The following is an 18,580-nucleotide window of genomic DNA, read 5'->3' on the forward strand; positions in this document are numbered from 1 at the left end:
TCCTTTCTCCCCATTTTTTTCCTGGTTGCAGGAGGCTCCTGGCTGCTCTCTTTCACCCACCGATAGGAAGAGACAGCACCTGGCAAGGTCCCTGGGGACACGGAATGGGGACCATATATCCAATCCCTGCCCTCCCCAAGTCATGAGAAGTGCCAACAGCCCCTACCTTCTCTTATCCCTCCCTCCCCCAAGGATCAGAACTAAATTTAAGGAGCATAAGGTGAAAGATACAGAATTTCAGGATTTTTCACCTCTAGGTCTGCTCTGGGGATAGGACATTGCTGCCCTCTAAAGGTTGTTTGGTGGCCCATGTGCAATAAGTTTCCTAGTCTCAGCCCAGTCCCCAATGGATAAGAGTATTTTCTCTCTTGTGAAGTTTTTTCCCATTTATTATTATTAACACCGCCATACTTTTAAGAAAACCAATTATAATTACATGATGAACCTCCCACAGGGGAGGGATAGCTCAGCAGCGGGGAGGGATAGCTCAGTGTTTTGAGCATTGGCCTGCTAAACCTAGGGTTGTGAATTCAATCCTTGAGGGGACCATTTAGGGATCTGGGGCAAAAAAAAAAATGGGGATTGGTCCTACTTTGAGCAGGGGTTGGACTAGATGACCTCCTGAGGTCCTTTCCAATCCTGATGTTCTATGATTCTATGAATTTTGACATTCTTTCCTTTGGAACCACTTTGCTGAGAATCTAAACAACCAGTTGAAAGTGTTTCAGAGTAGCAGCCATGTTAGTCTGTATTCGCAAAAACAAAAGGAGTACTAGTGGCACCTTAGAGGCTAACCAATTTATTTGAAAGCTTATGCTCAAATAAATTGGTTAGTCTCTAAGGTGCCACTAATACTCCTTTTCAGTTGAAAGTGTGTTGTTCTTGCTGAGAGCAAATCATTAGCAAAGTCTTAGGAAAAGCCTAGTGAGAATAACTGTTCTAATGTGACACTTGCTGTTTGCTTATGTCATTAATTTTGTATCGAGTGGCATACAGACATGAGTCATCTGCAGGCTGACCAATATACTGTTTCTGGTCAGGATCCTTTGATGATTAGTGATCCCTCATTCCACAGTTCACCTATCACTTCTTTGGCATTGCTAAGAGAAAGTCAAGATTTTTTTATGGCCAAAATACAACCACCCCAACAGTCAATACCCTACACAACCTTTTTAAGAGCTAAATTGTGACTTTGTCATAAGCCCTATATGCGGAATAACAAGGTGGTATGCTTCCTCAGGAACAGCCTGGAAAGCAGATTGTGACTCAGAACCAGCCTCCTGGTCTCCACCCTTCTCTAGGGACATGTCTTCTGGGCCAGCTTTATACCTAGTGCAGCGTACATCCTTGGTGGTCTACCACAGATGAGCTGTCCAGCACATTGTGGGGCATGGAGCTAAGTCTCTGACCATTTCTCTCCCCCACCTGCCCACTCTCTTTCCACCTGTATTAGAGAAGGACTAGTGGCTCTGAAGAGACTTTATCTCCTCCATGTGCTTCCTACAATGTGGGCAGCTAGCACATTGTGAGTAAGGGGACATCTTACACCCCTGAACTCCTGTACACATGCACACATGGCAGACAACAATTTGGCCCTAAATCTGACAGTATTAATATTTTGACATCACATCCTGCTTTTAATTGGTAAACTATGTCCAAATTTTCATGGTAGGACTTGAACTCGTTCCTTGGGAGGCTGCTGTTTGTAACTCCAGTGATGGCATGCTACTTACTGCATCCAAATAGAGAGGACAAGCACCAACTGATATGGTTTGGGTCTGTCACTTGTTACTGCATCATCAAACAATATTTTATTTGGCTTTCTGATTTGTGTATGTTTTCAAGCAAACTAAAAGTAACAGTTCACTTGATTGGTTTGCAGTGGGGATGTGGGGAGAAAGAGCATAGATTATTTTAAATATTGTGGAGACCCTTTTCTGGTCATTTTGATCTGTTGAGTTTTTAAATTACCGTTCTACACTTACTTCACTAATATTTTTCACAAATAATGTTTCTCTTCAGAACACAGAGAAAATTTTGTACAACTCCGTTATGAGCTGACAGAGGAAATTGGCCCAGCATGCATGGGAGAGGGATATACATAAGCAGAATCAAAGTAAAGGCTGTTGAAAGCTGAGGCTTTCTTTGGAAGCTAAACTACAATTCAACATGTTTTAATGATCGTAGCAGACATCCTCTACTGTTTCCCAAAGCAAATATATATCTAATTCATCAATTAAATGATATAAGAGAAATTCACAGTTTACTTAAAGGTAACAAAGAAAATGGCTTCCATAGATGCCTGATTGATACAGTTTTTATAAATAAGAACCCAAGGATGGTTTCATTTGAGATATTTTCCTCCTCAGACTAGCCTTATTAACTATCCACATGCAATCCTACATGTTTATCAATGTGCATTGTCTTATTCTGTAAGTGGATTCTAAGTGCAGTATTTTATTTGCTCCCAAAGGGGATTTTACATTGAGGGAGAATCACTTATAAGCTCTCTTGCTTGTATCCAATAGGTGAGAGGAACAACAATAGCGAAATTCTGGCCGAATTGAAGTCAAGGGGAGTTTTGATTGATATGGGTTTAACAAATTACATTGAACGTATCTTTTTCCGTGGATTTGTATTAGTAAGTCAAGTATGGTGCCAACGTGAATAGTGATTGCAAGATTTAGTCTTCTGTAATATTAGAGAAATTGATATAAAGAGATTATCTATGTTATTATTGTTATCTTTAGGTATACATTACAGAACTGAAATTCGCCTGTGTGCGTGTATGTATATCCTGTACTGTACATATATATAAAATGTTGTTGTTGTTTCTGGGTAATCACTAATGAGGCACTCATTTGTGCTGTAGCTATAAGTACCTCTCTGCTCTTCCCTACCACATCGTGACACCAAATATACAGACACACACACATGCATCACTGTAGTTCAGCAAAGCTTTCCCAAGAAGCCTGTAACTTTTTCGAAATATGTTTTGATACTACAGTCAAGAGGAATGCAGCTAAGTGTGGTCTCCTCTGGCTTCAGTATACAGAAGGGGTCTAGTTACAAATAGCCACTTCCCCACTGATATCACAAAATAAAATTCTGTTCAAAATACCACCATTTCACTTGTCCTGGCTTCTGTAAATGGCAAAAGACTTAATACGATGAGCAGCCACCCACCACTGTGAGTGAGAATTAATTGAGGCCTAAATAAAGGGTTAGTATTTCAGTCAATTCTTATTTTATCTGAATTGGTTCTATCCACCAGCATTCCAGAGTCTAAGCTGCCTTAAGATATTTGCAAACTGTTTATGTAATGAGCTGCATCTAAAAATCTAGCTGTGAAGTCAAATTTTGCTCTCGGTTGTATACCAGAATAAATCCAAGGTAACTCCACTGAAGACACACTGTGGTATAAGCAAAAGCAGGATCTCACCCATATAATAGAAATTACCATCTCATGTCTTAAGAAGTAATTATCTAGTGTCATGAGCAAAGCAATAATGATTATTTTCTAATGTTTCCAAAGTAACATGGGAAGCATCAGGCAAGCTGAATCCATTCCAAAAAGCACAAAATTGCTAATTAAGATGGAGGCTGAGTTAGTGGATATAGCAACGTAATCCCTCTGAACAAAGCAGCAGATATGCCAGCTTATAATTGCTAAGTGTACTTTGTGGTGGACTTTTCCCTCATATAAGGGCAAAAGTACCGATTTTCTCCAATCCCTTTTCAATCATTTTTTTTATGAATGTTACGTTTTGTTCTTTTTTTCTTCACATGCCAGGTGTTCCTTTTTGCTGCAAAACAATACATTAGTTCATTTTTTGAAGCTCAGTGAGTTGAGGCTTTCTACATTTCCCTGCTCTCATCCAATCAGCAAGCAGGAGCATTGGCATGTGTCATAAATTTTACTGAGAATGTGGAGCAGCTGAAAAGTGTACCAATCCAGAGATCATATCTTCTCAGAATCCCAGTGGGCAGAACGGGAAATGAAATATGTGTTATGTTCTTATGAAGCAATAGGCTGGAGCATGAACAGAGATATTTTTAAGTCATTAGCAGAACTTCTCTTAAAACAATTTTTTTAAAAAAATTAACTCCTTGACTGTTATGTAAAGTTTACTTTCAGGGACCAATTTCTTGAGAAAGAGAGATCTAATCACCAACACTCCCACCTGCTTTCGGAGAGCCATTTAAGGCTCTTTGCTTCCATTTCCCCAGGTATAAAATGGACTTGCTATCTATTTCACAGGGGTGTTGTGAGTATATGTTATAATTAGTGTTTGGAAAGCTCACTGGAAATGAAAACTATTATCACTGAGAACTATTATTTTTGGCGAGGATTCTCACGCTGTCTGGAGTGGCTCACACCCATGAGTGCCAACTTCAGGGCAGGCTGTCAAAAAGCAGGGCAGAGACCCCGAACTGGCTGTATGTTCTACAGTTAGATTTCACCAACCCAGTAACAAGAGTGAACTCCTAAAGCACTTACCATGAAGTCACAAACAGTCCTCTTGGGCATTCCAGTCTGTCTTACCACCTAGACAAGCTGGACCTAGTGATAGTTGGTTGCTATACACCAAAGATAACAAAAGATTCCGGTTGCTTCCAGTCCCCAGGGACCGTCACTTACCCCACGTCAATGTATACCTTAGATCTTGCCCCAAAGACAATGCTTTCCACCAATCCTGTGGCAAAGTATCTAAGGATTTATTGCCTAAAAAAAAGAAATTAGAGCGTTATTGCAAGGTTAAGGCTGGCAAACACATACATTTTGTACAGTTACAAAGCAAAAGCTTAAATATTACCTTGTAGCATATGATAAAGAAATTGTAAGTGAGATTTATGTATGCAGAAACTTCTAAGCATTTCATAAAATCTAAACACTAAATAAATTATCAATCCAATACCCCTCTTAACCACACTAACACAGCAATGAATTTGTCAGTGCTCAGTTGAGGCCTAAAGCACTTGGCCAGATTACTAGGATGCTCATTGTTTGTCCACAAAAGTACACAGGAGCTGCTTTCCTAGTCATTCATTATGCCCCCAATTCTCCACTATCTCCCAAACAATGCTCATATGTATTGGAGAGGGATAGCCACAGAGATCCAGTTGCCACCCTCTGATCTCCTGCCACCCAGCCTCAGCCCCTACAAGTGCAGAGAACCTCCTCCAATTTCTGCCATTGGCATAAGCTCCACAACATATGTAGTAAGGAATGGAAGCCAAGGCACTCAAACAATCTTAACTCCAACCTGCAGTGACACCAGAAAGCAGGGGGAGGGGAGAGGAGCGAGGAAATGGAAGAGAGAGAAAATCTACTGTGGCTTTAAAAATCCGTTTAATATAATTTGGGACCACAAACAATAAAATGTCTTAAACTTATGGTTATTGGATGTTATCCCTGCAGGAGAGAGTTAAGTTTGTTTGTGTGCCCTAACTGTATATTTCCACATCTAAATGTGTTTGGCTTTCTTTTGAGTTTAACTTTAACTCTTGAGTTTGTAATGCTTAGTTTGGGGATTTACAATATCTCTGTAACGCATTTTACCCAGTTTACGAATTTGTACTTCCAGTCTTAACTTCATTTTACCACAATTTTTTGTCTGGGAATATTTTATGTATATGTATATAAATGTGCATATATAAACATATAAGTTTGTGCTTTTATTAACCTGCATAAGACGTTTGTGTTTTATTCAGACTGGCCTGTATATTAATTTTAAACAAGGATGAGATACCTGGAAAATTCCAGTGTTTACTGCTAAACCCTTTTAGAGTTATGTATGCTTTAAAGAAAGTCTTACACTTTTTTGTGCTGTAAAAAAGATTTTATTTTTTCACACTTGCCCCACTGAAAAAGGAGCTAAAGGAATTGTTCCAAATTCCACGGGGGCGGGGGGAGATACAAACATTCAATTTTAGGTTGAAACAAGTAGGAAATTTTTTCATTTAAAAGAAGAATTTTCAAGAAAATTACATGAAAACACAGGAGGTTATAAGTATCTCTCAACAAAATCTTAACTGTAGCTTCCATAAGGGAGGCTGAATCTTGTTGCCTTTAAAGTTAACATCGACACTAGTGTTGCCAACTCTCACAAGTTCATTGTGAGTCTCGTGATATTTGGTGTTGGTGTCTTGTGAGTACAAGAGAATCTCAGCTTTTACTTTTTTTAAAAAAGCAAGTATCTAGCACTCATTGCACAAAACAGTTTGAAAATGTGAACCAAGTGCACCCTACATGCTCAGAAACCAGAACGCAAATAACAAGGGTGCAAATGTATTATTTCAAAGTCTCGTGATTTTTAAAGCAATCTCATGATTTTTGGGGAGCTCATCATTGGTTATGCTGCAACATTCCCACTGAGTTAAGTGGGAATCGGATTGATCCCTGAGTGAAAGCTGTTATAATTAGAGGTGTGTGAGAACATGCACAACAGAATTTAAAACACTTGAGATTTGCCTAATTTTGGTTTCATGGAGCTTCCATCAATGTGGTAAATTCTGTACAAAAAAGTATATCATCAAAAATATTGTCAGATGAAATTTCTAGTGAAAAGAAAAAAAAATCACTCTTCATTGTGCCTGGACCCAAAGCACAGATTTAAAAAGAAATACCGACTGTTGTCTGTTTGTTTCAGTTTATTTCTTCTTAACTTTGCATCAAGGGTATGTATTGACTTTGTTGAATTACAGAGGGTAGTTGCAAATGATGCATGAAATGAAAAATCCTTCTCCGCCTATTACACAGAGAAGCTACAGACAATGCTTAGCAGTCACGGCTCTGCTGCTCTGGTTTCTGTGATATTAAGCATAGCTAGATACAGCCAAAAAACGTGAGGTTTAAGGGAGTGCTTGGGTTGCTATTTTGGGCATTTCTTTAATTCATTTAATCCTCCCTTTCAGGAAAACTATCCAATTAAGGAGCAAATTCCATCCTGAAGACAATGAACTCACTCCAGGTGTAACTTGGTGTAGAATTTGGCCCTAAGCCAAAGAAAACAGAGCACCTACAAATGTGCTTGCAGAAATCAGGTTTTTTTCAGCTTCATTCAGATTTATGACCCTGAGTGGGCCTTTTAATATTTATTAAGGTCAAACTTGGGATAGAATACATAAGAATTACCCATTAGCCACAACAAAGTAACGTGTACCTATATGCAACAAGTAAAGCAGTAATAAAACACAATAAAAAAAAATCCCCACTAAAGAATAAAACACAATTTTTTTTTTAAAAGAGAGAGTTAATAAATTATATGTGGAAGAGAGAAACATTCTTCAGAATGTATTATGCAAAGGTACAAAGCCTTTGCCATTATACAAATAACAAAGAATGGAGCCGGGGGAGGAAGAATGAAATAGACAAAATATATTGGGCTACATTGTGCCTTTAGAAACAAGACCTGAATAAGACATGATGTGTAGCTGCAGCATTTAGGAGGTGTCCCAAGAGGCAGGACGACTCAGAAGTGTGTTTCTGAGGCACAATGATTCTCTTACTTTGTCTTTGCTCCTGGGTTATAGTCAGTGATGAGCTGCCAAAACCTGAAGAACCGGTTCCTTCACTCGCTCCGGGTCTTCGGCGATACTGAAGTACCTGCCGCTGAACTGCCGCCGAAGACCCGGAGTGCCGCCGCATGAGTGAAAATTCAAAAGGGATTCTCAGCCAGAGGAGCATCCCCAGCCGGGAGCTCAGGCAGGCTGGACATGACAGTCCTGTGGGTCGGATGTGGCCCGCAAGCCAGAGTTTGCCCACCCCTTGAACAACCGGTTCTAAACTGGCTTCAAAATTTAACAACCGGTTCGCGCGAACCGGCTCCAGCTCACCACTGGTTATAGTCTTTATTGCTGGTCCATGCCAGCTGTAAATTACCCTCCATCCCCACGTGTTGGCTAACTTACTTGCAACTGGCAGGGGATTGGTGAGGCTAAGATTCCACCTATTACCTATGTCTACCTCCTCCAGGGATGGAGTAACAGGGCAAGTAGACCAGCTTATTTCTGCTTGTCCAAACCCAGGACCAGGTAGCCCACATAAGGGCATTACGTGTTTACTCCCACTTATTTGCATGTGTGGGCCTGTAGTGCGAGTCATAATCTAGCCCACAATAAGCAAAATATCATTTTCTTTGGGCCCAAGGGAAATTATTTGGTTGGTAGCACTGGTAGCCAGGTGTGAACAAACACACAAAAACCATTCTGGTAAAGGTAGGTCCATGTCTCCCATCCAGTTATCCTCATCTACTGTCTCAATTTCATCCTGCTGAAACAAAGTCTGAAAGATGCCTGTGTCTATAACTGCTCTCGTCACCTCAATTTCTGGTCATTTAAATCCTTCCCTTAAATCCCACAGGTGCCACAAGGTCCACACACACAAAACTAGCCCCATAGCTTTTCTATGAAAATTGGTCCATTTTTTAGTTCATAATAAAATGTAAATAAACCCTAGCCCCTTGAATTCCAGGTATTCCTGAATATTTTGTACACCTCTGTTTTGAATAGGTTTAATGTATTATAGCAAAGCATCCCCCATCAGAAACCCCTCACCTAAACTTTGATGTAATTTGAAAATCTTCTGAAAAGATGTTTTCAGAGAGTAAGTGTTAATATCAGGGTTTGGAGTTTAATTGTGACTATGCTACACAGCTGCACTAACAGATTAGTGCTAACACCAGTCTGTTCAGAATTTATACCCTCATCTAGGTTTTCAGGAAAATTAAATTTGAGGAAGTTGTGTTTATCAGCTTCCTGGCTTACTGTCAATAGACAACGCTGCTTTCTTTTTCAACTGTGGGGTGCTAATTATGGTTTTTTCAGACTTCAATATAAATGAAAATTATTTGGCAGGTGCCAACAGCTTTGCAAAGTTTGATAATGCCTTTATGAAGCTTTGAAAGTCTGAGCATAAGTTTATGATTTTAGCACTTCTGACTATATTTTATATAATTCTAGTGTGCATGGGAAGATATGACCTTCAGAGGTCACTACGAAAGAAACCTGTTTCATAGGTGAGTATTTTGTTTTGGAGACAGGAGAAGAAACAGTGTCTGAAATTGCAACAGCAATGAACATCAGGAATACCAATCTTGTGTGAAAATATGAGCTTGAAGAAAGTTCACCCTTAATTGATTATCTGACTGTTAACAAAGAACATGATGAATATTAAGCAGAGGTGCACTTGAGAACTTCTTGTTCTGTAATCTTGGGAGACTTTAGTGTTGAGTAAATTAGATAAATGGCATGGCTTTGTCTTTGCATATTGACAATAAAAAACAATTTGTGGGTCCTCCTACAAAGAAAATTAACACTCAGTTTTCAACAGAGGAAACTGTAACAATTATCCTCTATGATAGAATTAAGGGAGCATTGTCTAATGGCTGAAAAAAAAATATTGTTTAATTATACAGATAATAAACTAATGAAATATGAAAATAGACAGGTATATAGCTAAAAAAGTCAGCACTTTGGCTCCATTTCTGGTTCCACAGGCCATGTAGGAGGTAGGTGCAAAAGCCTTTAAATTTCATAAAGAGGCTTGTGAAATCACCAGCGATGAAATGGAAATCCCAGAGAGAGATCCATGGAGAAGTGCCCCGTCAACGATGGGAGGAGCCTACAGGTGTTATTTCAGAAAGGACCAAGTCAGCTTTAGCATTTTTAGGTTGGGCTATGAGTCAGTTTTGTGCTGCCCTCACCTCAGTCTATCCAATTCCTGTCCACCATGATCTCACCATGATTGACAGGGTTGGCCTAAGGATTTGGGAGAAAGTTAGCAAGATGATTCTTTGTGATACATCCCAATTTTAACTGACTCATTTTGTTGAGGGGATCTTTGGGCACTCCCAGCCTGCTGCTCCAGAAGCCAAATTCAGCTGCTAATTCCTTTCCACAACAGTGACAGGTTTCTATCACCTTACACGGGAAAAGTTATCTACATAAGGAAAAGTACAAGAAATGTACTTTACTTTTCTAGAGTGAAAGCTGAGATGGCCAAATCAGAGCAGCCCAAAAACCAGCTCAGCATAGGGACGGGCAAAATGTATGGCTGGCCATATACTAGAGGAAGAGGATCTTCTCTTCTGCACTCCTTCTCTTCTTCCCAGAGATTATGTCTGGGATCTTGGACATCCAAGTGGCTGGAGCAGTTCCATCAAGGGGGAGCAGGCTCCAAAATTCTTCTGACCTCTACCCCCATTCTTGAGGTGACTCTATAGATGCAGGTGTTATACCAATAAAATAAAAACCAGCAGGATCTTATTAAAGGGGAAAAGGCAAAATGCCACATTTATTGTGAATACAGAAAGAATCACAGTAAGCAGTTAGTTATAGCTATAACATTCCATTCAATTTCATATTTATTCACACATTCATTCATACACACATACACACAGGTTCTGCAAGGTTGTTATCATAGTTACCAGCCTTAGAGTTGCTCATGCCACGCCACTGGCCAGGTGGCCTGGACATGAGGAGGGAGCAGGGCCTTGTCAGATGCTCATCTGATGCTCCTGGAAGTTCGTTTGCAGAATCAGACCCCAAAGTTCTCACTTTCTAGAGTCCATTTTTATAGGAATTTCTTCCTATGGCAGTCTATGGGAATTGCTTCATCAGGCTGTTGCTGAATCAATCAGCAGATGGCACATTCCTGACGGCTGTGTGCTGCCAGATGTTATCTTGTTCTTTGGTTCTCCCATTCTTGAGGCTGTTGGGTGGATTCCAGTCTGCCCTCCGGGGGTCCTCTGGTTATTTCCACTTGACGCCTCCTTCAGCCGATGGACACTGGATTCCTAGGCTGGCACCTCCCTGATCATTCAGTTATTATCCACACCAAGCATCCATCCACATACATCCTCTATCTCTATTTTAATCACAATTATTAACAAAGCGAGATGAATACAACAAAAGGGCGGGGAGTCTCTGGGTGCTGTTTCTGTTGTTACAGAGTATTGCTTTGAGTCTCTCTCAGTGTGAGTAGTTGTTGTTACAAAGAATTGCTTTGAGAACAGACTCTGTCTTAGAATGTACTAACACAATTAGCAGCTTGCAAGTTTCACACAGAGAGGGAGAGAAACAAGTACCAAAAACCAAAAGACCTCTTAATTAGTAATACCCTGGAATTTAAACTATGAGGTCTCAAACTCATTTGTGATTTTAATACAGAACTTCTTTAATATGCTCCAACACAGGTGGTGAGGTAGCTAGGGTAGCATTAGCAGCCTACTTTACTTTCAACCGCAAGGGTTTATCTAAGCAGGTCTTGGAGATTTTGAACCAGGACTCCTTAAATTAATATTGAGCTGCTTCCATTTTTCAGAATCCCCATAACAAAATAATACAATTTCAACACAGAAGAGAGCCGTCATATCAAATCTGTTCAGGCTTCCGTTCTCATAGGAAAGGGTTAAACGGTGCCCCGTTGTGCAGGACAATCATATTAGCATTCAAATGTACCTTTTGTCTGTCAACAGGCTGACTGGTAATGTGTTTGATGCTCGACAATCTGAATGCTGTCCTTCAGAAGAAAGGGAGATTAGAGCAACTGACCTGTTTGACTCTGGTTAGAGAGAAAGAGAGAGTGAAGATGCACAACCCGCTATAATTGTGCAATTGCTACCCTTGATTTTATAATATTTATCCCTACACCATATCTTTTTATACCATTTCTTTGTTTAGGTAGGCCAAGCTGGTAGGTCGTGGGAGGGGCAGGAAAGCAGTCTCTAACCCTGAACCTGTAGCAACAGGATACTGCCACTAAAAATAAATTATTTTGTCAAGTCATCTAAGCCATTCTTCTTTGTCTCTTCATTGTTTTATGATTTTCATATCAACAACAACTTCCCCTTGACAGCGCTGCGGGCAGAGGAGCCTTAGCAAGAGCATTGTGACATCAGAAGTAACTCAGCCACTCATCACTCTCTCCCTCAAGTAACCCTAACCTTACGCCCCGTGGCCTGCACTGTCTAGATGAACTCAGCCAGGCAGAATGGGGAGGGAGCCACAGTGCAAATATCCAGCCTGACTCCTACTCAGACAGTATAGCTCCTGATCTGAAGCAGTTAGACCTGGTGGTCAGAACTGTAGTGGTCAGGCCTAGTGGTCAGAGCAGGAGTCAGGAACTGGAGATCAATGACAGAGACAGTGCTGGAGTCAGTAGCCGGGGTGGGGTATAGAAGCAGGGTTCTAGAACAAAGCAGGAAGGCAGGAATTGGGAACAAGGCAGGGCTCAGGAGTCAAGCAAGAAGGTTGAGTCCAATGTAGCAGTAGCCAGAGATACACCCCATTGGTCAGACAACTTCCTGTGCTTCCCTCTGGCTTAAGTAGGGAGCTGGGCCAATTGGGTAGGCTGGACTACTCCTTCAATTGGGAGCTTCATGGGTGGTGCCTATGGTGAGCTAGGCCCACCTGTCCACACTCCCCTCAGCACCAGAGAGCTGATGGGTGATGACTGTGGTCCAAGGATTACCTGGGTAGCTGTGGACTCCAGTTTGAGCCCCACAATCCCTCACAGTTACAGACAAACAGAAAGACCATCAAGCTGTGTGTTAGGCCTGCTTTGCTTGGCCAATTAAAAGAAACTTTCTTGGCAATTGTCTTATTGGTTTTTAAAAGGACACTGTACCTTGTAAGTTTTCCTCTCATTCCGCTGTGCCATTATCTTCCATTTTAGAATTATTGTCATATTTGCAATCACAGTCTCCATTTCTTTGCTAGTGTCTCCCAAAGATATCATAATACTCACAACTCCCCTGCACACAAACGTCTGGGTCCACTGTGTAATGATAACAGCATCAATTTACAATGTTCACACTTTCTGAACAAGCTCTTGATTGATGTGTCAGTGCCCCCACTCTGGCTACCCTTCTGAGAGTACACAAAGGAAGGTAGCCTCCAGGGAATCCTAAAACAAAACAAGACAACAAATAAAACACTAGTTTTTCCCTCAGGAGCTATTAACCATGCACAGGAATCAGGCGATGAACACATCTCTCTCAAAAATGAGAGGAAAGAGCATTTATTTGGATTCCCAAATTATGTTACGTGAAACACGCTTATGTCCTGTTTCCCCACTCAGGCTACAGCACACATTCAGTCTACTTCAATGAGATTATATTGGCATTCATTGTTAAACCATTTAAAAGAGACAGACCCCTCAGGTATCAATCAGCTGTAAGGAAGATCCACCCAAAAAAGGGCTACACATTTTTTGGCGGAGTTTGATCCCATGTCCATTTATTTTTATTGTCCATTCCTGGTCTGCTGGCAGGTTGCTACATAAAGTGATGCCATTTCAGCCACATCTCTCCTTCCTACCAGGCACATGCAAAATTTTTCCTCATTGCTTGTTAATCTTTTATGATTCCTGATAGTTTGAAGAAATGTCTCCCTTGAACTTCTTTGCATTTGTGACATTGGTGTAGGAAGCATCTCTCTGTTGCATTCTCTCCTCTGTTACATTCCTCTCAGGTTAAACTGTGCTTTGTGCCTTCCAGCTTCCACCTCTTGTTTCTGGTCACTGATTCTGTACTTGGTGAAAGTCTATTTTAGTTGTAGACATTTCACGGAGGTGAAGTAGTATGACAGTTCTGTAGCAATCTAGCTTACCGCTGGCTTTGATTTGTCCTTCCAGTGACTCATGTATCGGTGTTTCAAGTTCTGATCTAGCATTTTTCATTTTTGAGCAGGGCTGTTTGCCCCACTGGAAGGAGGTTGGAGTTGCTGAGCCCAAACAGTGATGATATATAAAAGTGGATCAGATTAGTGAGTCAGATTAGTGCCTCAGATATGAAGGAGAGGATGAATTTGTGGCTCAAGAACAGGTCAGGAACTGAGGTGATCTGGATGACCTTGGGCAAGTCACTTTTTGCCTCAGTTCCCCAGATGTAAAATTAGGATAAAGCCTCCTAGGGGCATTATTTAAATTCATGAATGTTTATAAAGCACTTTGAGATCCTTGGGTGAAAGAGATTATATAAGTGCAATAATAAGGATTATTAATAAAAATATACCTCTTCAGATGTCCTGGTTTTGGAGATTTGGATGGAGAGTTCTTTAATAGACCAGTAGTTAGTTAAGGGTTAAAAGGTGGATTCAGTCAGCATTAATTTATCCACTGCTAGCTGAAAACGAATCATGTACTCCCCATAAAAAATGGAGTTAATGTCTTGAACTATGTCTGACAGCACGCCAAGATCTATGTATTTAACGAGTCAAAATATGGGGTGATCTCCTAAAGAGATGCTAATAACAGAAAAGGGTTTGGGTAGGTACTTTGACCCCAATTTAACAAAGTACATCAATCCATTCTTAACTGAAAAACATAAATAGCCCCAGGTAACATGCTCAAGAGCTTTGCTGAATAGGGATCTCTCCTAGAATAAGGAGTTGTAGTGCAAAGAGTACAAAAAAACAGGTAGCCATTTTCCTTCCAAGTCCAAAGAAACTTATCAGAAGGAAAAAGAACAGCAAACTTACAGCACAGATGTCTATTTTCACAATGTTGTAGAGTATCTCTCAGTAGGATTCCTTCCTTCTTTTGCCAGGATTCCTCTATTGTGAGACTGAATGTCTACCTGGGTAGTAGGACTCAGTCCGTGTAAACGTGTCTCCTCAAGATTCACGTTTACCTTTTAACTTTCAGCTCTTCACCCTCTGCTGTGAAAAAGAAACAAGTTGTGGTTTTGATGAGGCAGCAAGCAGTCCCACTGAAGGGATCTGATTTCCTCTGGTGAGTTAAACAACTATAACTACATGAAAAATAAGTAGGAATGGGAATGCAGTTTCAGTGGAGACTGGTGACATCTCCAAAAAAGTAGGTAAAAGTGTGCTCTGAGGCATTTACAGAAGTAGGTAAAGATCATACCATATTTGATTCAAAACAGGGTAGGCAATGTTTACTCTGCACAGCTCAGGAAGCCTGAACTGACATACTTTGTAAATGCCAAAGTGCAAAATTTGCTGATTTATCTTATGTGCAAACTTTTGCACAGCTGTGTTCATCCCCTGCCAAAAATGTATTCCTTATTCTTTTCAGTCTAAAATGTGATCATCAACATAATAATTTATTTTGCATATTAAAAATGGAAATTTCAGAGCCTGAAATACACTGTTTTCTGTTGGTAGCTGGAAATGAATTTTGAACAGTAATCTCATGCTTAATAAGTCATTTAGCAGAATAAAGTAGCTTTAGTTAATATGGTGCAAAAGTTAATATGCACTCTTCAAAGATATAAATCCCCATATACACCTACATGTGAGAATGTATATGGTACACTTGATTCTCCCATTTGAATGAATAACAGACACTGTAAATTTAAATGTGCCCTTTCCATCTTGTATTTGAAACCATTTTTAGTTCTTTATGTGAAGATACAAATTTGATCTCATCTCATGAGAAGCAGGTATTTCTTTTTGGCTAATGGTTCCTTTTTGAGTCACTTTTACACAAGTGTAATTTTCTTTATGCACAATGACTTACACTTGTGTCATGCAACCACTTCATCCAAATCATAACATGCACATTATTTGTTATACCATAAAGATAGAATGGAGGGGAATCAATAAGATTCAGTCATTTTAGTGTGCCTTGTACTTTTGCAATTAAATTCTTAAAATCAGTAGTGCCACACACACTTTTTCATTGTTATCCATGACAAGAGAAATATTAATAAACCAAATAAATAGCCCAGATTGTAAAATGTGTATGAAAAAATCATCAAAATGTAATGGCTGAACTTCAGATAGTGAAAATAAAAGGGAAAGGATACTGAATTTTTAATCATTATCATGTTTGGTCTATATTTTGGAATGTGTTTATTGTGCCTTTTATACACAAAGAGCAATCATATTTCAGTCAGATGACTTTTAGTTCAGATTAAGTCAAACAACAAGAGCACATAAAGAGCTCAATTCTCTATTTATACCTTTGTAACTGTGCTAACTTTGATGGTGTGACTTCAAAGACTTCAGATTTCCAGCAGTGAAAGTGAAAGCAGAATCAGTCCCAAAGTCTTCCTGTGAGAGAAAGTAACTTATTCACACTAACATTCTTTATCCTGAACTAAATTACTCTCCAAAGGGAATTGCATCTCATGCCAATTTTAATATAGGCATAGATCATATATTATAATATTTTTATTTAGATATTGTTAAATCTTAGAGATAAAATAATCCAAACACAGAACATCTACAGCTAAATGGAGTCTCCAGAAGACAATTAAACATTGTAGTTCCATAAAGAATGGGAAACAGGTCAAATAATGATAGTGAACCCACTGAGGATAATTTGAGACTGTCATAAAATTAAGGTAAACTTGTCATAGAGTCAGAGTTTAAGCCCAGAAGAGACCATCAGATCATCTAGTCTGAGTACCTGTATATCACAGGTGACCAACATCACCCTGCACCTGCACACTGAACATAACGACCAAAATTAGACACAAATATTACAGCCCACATAAGACTAGACTCTTACGTGTCATAGGCAGAGAATAGGAAGGGACCAAGGTGTACCAGTGGCCTAAGCCCCTGCAATGTCAGGGAAATAATTGTCAGATATTTGACAAGTGACCCACACCCACATGCTGTAAAGTAAAAAACAAAACAAAACAAAAAACAAGGTCATTACCAATCTGACCTTTCATTCCATTTCTATAACTCCAGTCTTCAAGGTCATCCAGATCTGTTTGAATAATACTCCAATCCCCTGTATTGACAATGCCTCCCAATTCTGAATCATCAGCAAATTTCATAAGCACATTCCTAATTTTTGTGCCAAAATCATTAGTAAAAATATTGAATAAGCTTGATCCCAAGACTGTTCCTTGAAGAATTGCACTATTAATATCTCGTTTTATAGTTCACCTTGCAACACAACCCTTGCCTTCTCTTCTTTAGCTGGTTCCTTATCAACCTTACAGTGTTTGTACTGATCCCCATCTTTTCTAATTTTACTAATAATTTCCCATATGGTACTATGTCAAATGCTTTACTGAAGTCCAAGTATATTAGTTTCACTGCATTTTCCATATCTAAAAATATCAGTTATTTTCTCAAAGAAATAAATCAAGTTAATGTAGTAAACCCTTATTGCAGTAAGTCCACTTTACCATTTACCTCAATAAATTTAATTATTCTTTCCTTCACAGTTTGTTCTAGCACCTTGTCTGATCCAATTTTTAAGAACCCATAAGTCTATATACCATAAAACAGAAAACGTACCAGAACTCCCTCCTAGTTTGGATCTGGATTCAAATCTGGATCAACATTTCCTCAGAGTTCATTTGGATTTTGGTTTGGGTCCATACGTAGATAATCATTTAATTTGGAATTTCTTAATTTAATGACAGGTTTCAGAGTAATATTTACTGAGATGTTCATGCTTGAATGAGCCAATTTAATTATTGTGTAAGACTATTATTAAACGGGACATTTTTCTTTTTATTTGAGATTATTAAAATGTTTCTTTAAAAAAATAGAACATTTGATCTTTGCAGTCTGCTTGATTCATAGAATATTTGAGTTTTTCTGAATTAAAGAGAAGTGATGTCATTTTGGATTCCAATTCAATCTGTATGTCTGCTTCAGATAGCCTAGCATATAAATCGCAATTGCTCTTAATGGTTTCAGAAAAAATCTAAAGACAATAGTTTGATCAGAGTTTCGGTCAACTAATAGGTTTTAAGTTCTGCAAATGTCTTTAAATACAATTGCTTGCTTTTCAAGGAATAAAATTATACAAAATGCTCTTTAGTCAACCAACAAGGGTGACGCAAACAAATACATGTGTGAGAGAGTAGTTAGGTAAGTAAAATACCTATCTAATTATGTGGCTTCAGAAGACTAGCATGAAAAATACATAAATCATGGCACCGTGGTGTATATGCACTACAAAGGAAAGTAAGAAATTTTAAGTCACAGCTAAATGTATTAGAACAGAATCTCTGGAGCAAAATGTTGCTTGAACTGAATTAACTATGTGAAGGGCAAACTACCTTAGCACATAGAAACATATGAGGTTCTTCAAGGTCAATAAAGGTCACTAATAAAAAGTGCATGATGGCTTAGAACTGTGACTGCATTCTCTAACAAAGCAAAAAAGGGGAGGCGCAAACCTGTCAAGCCTCTGAGAAGCTTCTGGCAGTTGTGCAAAGAACTAAATAAGAGGCAGGCTCATTTGCTAGAGGGCAGAGCAGAGGCTGATTACAGCACTCTGAGTTCTGTGAATAAGAGAGAGAAGAGATTCTTTGCTGTACAAATGGTCATCATTTCTGTTTGTTACTAAAGCAGGAAGCACTGTTATTCTGGATGCCATACAGGTGGTGTCAAGTGGGAGATGCATGAAGGATAGCTACTTAATTTGATTCCCAAAGCTAACTGACCAGAATAATATATAACTCTAGATGCCCCAAGCTTACTGCAATGATCAAAGGTGAGACACAGCCATATGGACTGAGATTTACCTATACACTGTGGAAGCCAATGGAGGGCAGGAGGAGCAGTTAAATGAGATGTTAGGTCCTAGAGTCATGATCCATAGTGGCTGCGGTGTCCTCCAGGATAATCCAGAGTC

The sequence above is a fragment of the Chelonia mydas genome, chromosome 11 (genome assembly GCF_015237465.2).
Source record: "Chelonia mydas isolate rCheMyd1 chromosome 11, rCheMyd1.pri.v2, whole genome shotgun sequence".
In the NCBI taxonomy this organism is placed as follows: domain Eukaryota; kingdom Metazoa; phylum Chordata; order Testudines; family Cheloniidae; genus Chelonia; species Chelonia mydas.